This window comes from Zonotrichia leucophrys, unplaced genomic scaffold, assembly GCF_028769735.1.
Source record: "Zonotrichia leucophrys gambelii isolate GWCS_2022_RI unplaced genomic scaffold, RI_Zleu_2.0 Scaffold_190_91751, whole genome shotgun sequence".
Classification (NCBI taxonomy): Eukaryota; Metazoa; Chordata; class Aves; order Passeriformes; family Passerellidae; genus Zonotrichia; species Zonotrichia leucophrys.
The window spans coordinates 1-2821 of NW_026992395.1; the positions used below are offsets into that span (position 1 = coordinate 1).

The following is a 2821-nucleotide window of genomic DNA, read 5'->3' on the forward strand; positions in this document are numbered from 1 at the left end:
AGAGTCCAACTACACCGCATACTACAAATTCCAAGTCCCCGGGACTTGTCCTATTGCAGCAGGCTATGTGGCAGGGCAGAGCAGCTCCGACACAAATGTGTGCTGACACCCCTGACATGACAGGACGTGACAAACAATAGGGACACGACACAGACAGAAACCTCTAGGCAAGGAAAATGACTGCAAGGACTGAGAGGATGCAAAATGAGATGACTAAGGTGAGACTGATGGTGAGCTGATGAGGCTCAGAGAGCCCGGGAGGAAGAAGATGCTAAACTGAATGATTCAGTCCAAGAATAGCAAAGATGAATGCCCAGGAGCCCTACAGTCGCAATGCTCTACCTGTGCTCACATTCTTACAAGTCCTAATCAGCCATAATGGAACCTTGCAGGGTTGCAGTTGTCCGTACAGCTGAGAACAAGACCTGAAAAGACATCTGACTAGCTGCTTCTAAAAAGAGATGCAATTCTGATGCCTGTCTGAGCTCCCGAGTCAAAAGTTCTATGGCCTGGGTGCCAGGCCAAGGAATGCAGAAATCACAGATGCTAAGAATGATGCCGGGGTTCTGACAGGCCCCTCAAAGGCCTAAGCTAAAGGACAGGACATAGCCAAACACACATAATGCACAGCAGACAAGTGACACCAGACACACTGGGACTGCTCTGCCCTGCTGCACACCTCAGCACTGTGATCAAAAGTGAGACTTTGCTTTTATGGGGCCTAAGGGGCCACTTCATGGACACCTCCTCCAAAGAAGATTCAAAAACCTCTCCCAGTAATTCCCAAACCAGCACCCCGCTCTCACCCCTCTGTGGGACTTAGCCCTCTACTTATCTCTCAGACATCTCAGGATGCAGGCCCATGTCATGTACAAAAGGTGGTGGCCTCTACATCTGGGAAGGTCCTGCTGGCACTGCTGTTCAACAATCTCCTGGTGTTTCTTAGCCAGCTACATTAAAGAAAACCAAATATCAATGCATGACCTCAGCAGCACGCTGGCCAAAACCCAACAATTCTGCTATTCACCATTGTCCTAAGAATGCCTGGTGCAGAAATAGGAACAGATGCTTAGAGTTGCAGCAGAGAGACTTGAGCAATAACAACTGCCTCTGTAAGCTACTCAATGCTCACCTTGCCCATCTCACCTTGACTGCTGATATCCAGCTTTACTTCCTAAAAAGAAGAACAGCGCTGTAACAGAGTCACACTTTAAACTCCCCCTGCAGAGACAAACAGTGACTGACCTGCTCTGGGGAACCTCCTCACCCGGCATGGGTGGATGGATGGATTTTGCCATGGATTTTATCCTCTTCATCTGAAAGTTAGGACAAAAGTAAAAGGGCTGCAAGATGACTCACAAGCTGCAAACACCTTAGGTCCATCTAGGAATAGCATCTAGAGTCCAGTGACACCCCACAAACTGCAAGGCCCCAGGGCTTGTCCCATTGCAGCTGGCCATGCGGCAGGGCAGAACAGCTCCGGCACCCATATGTGTGCAGACACCCGTGACACAGAACGTGACAAACAGGGGGACATTAAACACCACACATCATGCTTGTGGTGAGGGCCTCGAGGGAAGAAGGCAAAAGGGACCCCAAAGACACACTAGGGAACAGGGCACACCGGAAACCACGACACAAACCAGAGCTGTTCTGCACTGCCCGCCTGAAAGCTGCCATCAAAAGTAGAGCCTCTCCCTTTAGCTGTCCTAAGAGGCCCTTGGACAAGTTTGCTTTTCCCTCTGCTAATTTTTACATCTGCCCCAAGATCTCCCAACCTGCTACTCTCCCATCATCCCATCTCCAAGCCCTGGCCCCCAACTTATCGTTTGGATGATTGGTGATGTGGATCCATGTTGCACCTGAAATGAGTCTGCCTTGGAACGCCTCGTGATGGCCTGTTAGCTTCTTGGTTAGCTACAATAAAGAAAACCAAAACCAAAGAATGAGTCCAGAGTTATGCGGGCCAAATCCCAGCAAGTCAGCTACTTGCCCTCTCCTGAGTGTGCCTGGCTCCCTCAGGCTCCAGCTTCATCCTGATTCCAAGGCTGTGGCCTTTATTAGCAGTGGCACCTGGGTTAGAGAAAGGCAAAGTTGGATAGCATTCCTATGAGTGCAGTAGATAACCTTGTGTGCTGTAGGACATGGGAATACCTCTGCTAGGCTTCTGAGAAGCCTTGGGGGGGGGGTCCTCAAATAAACATCCTTTTTCACCCTGCTACCTTCAAACCTCCCCCCACCCACAATAATTCCTAACTGTATGCCTGCTCACATTCCCTCTCCTAATCACAATCCTCAACTCACCTGATGCCTCAATCTCAGACATCATCCTTGACACTGGGCGGATCCCTCTTGTGACATGATGAATCTGCTGAAAAAAGTGTTGTACTTGACACAACCAGGAATCTCTGGATGCTGCGCTCCTCCTAAAAAAAATACAAAACAAAACAAGAACAAAACCAGAAATTACAAATGCACTTTACCACCCCTAAACACAAAAGGCAAAATCATGAGTCTAAATACTCCCTGTATTCCATGCTGTTTACTTCACAGAATCTTCGAAGCCTCTATGCTTTAGATGCCCAGAAATGCGCGGGGGCGTCCACGGCCCTGGAATCCGGCTATCTGGTGAGGGGCGAAGGCCAGGGCCCCTGCGCATCAGAAAACAGCCCCCCTCGGCGGCTTTGGCCTCGGGCTGAGCTGGGTGATAGCTCGGAGCAGCGCGGTGAGAGACGAATCAGGAGGCGACCACTTGCTGGGGGTAAACTGTCGGTTTATTCCAGAAGAACCAACAAGGAGGGGAAACACCCAGCAAATGGCC

At 50.1% G+C, this 2821-nt stretch overlaps 1 long non-coding RNA gene across 1 annotated transcript; it reads right to left on the bottom strand.

The window, feature by feature from the left end:
* Window positions 1–1348: 1348 nt before the first annotated feature.
* LOC135461143 (uncharacterized) lies at window positions 1349–2501 on the bottom strand. The gene is made up of 3 exons (XR_010443342.1): window positions 2305–2501; window positions 1994–2073; window positions 1349–1917 (listed from the first exon to the last, which is right to left on the bottom strand). It is a non-coding gene; the product is annotated as an uncharacterized LOC135461143 (long non-coding RNA).
* Window positions 2502–2821: the final 320 nt, after the last annotated feature.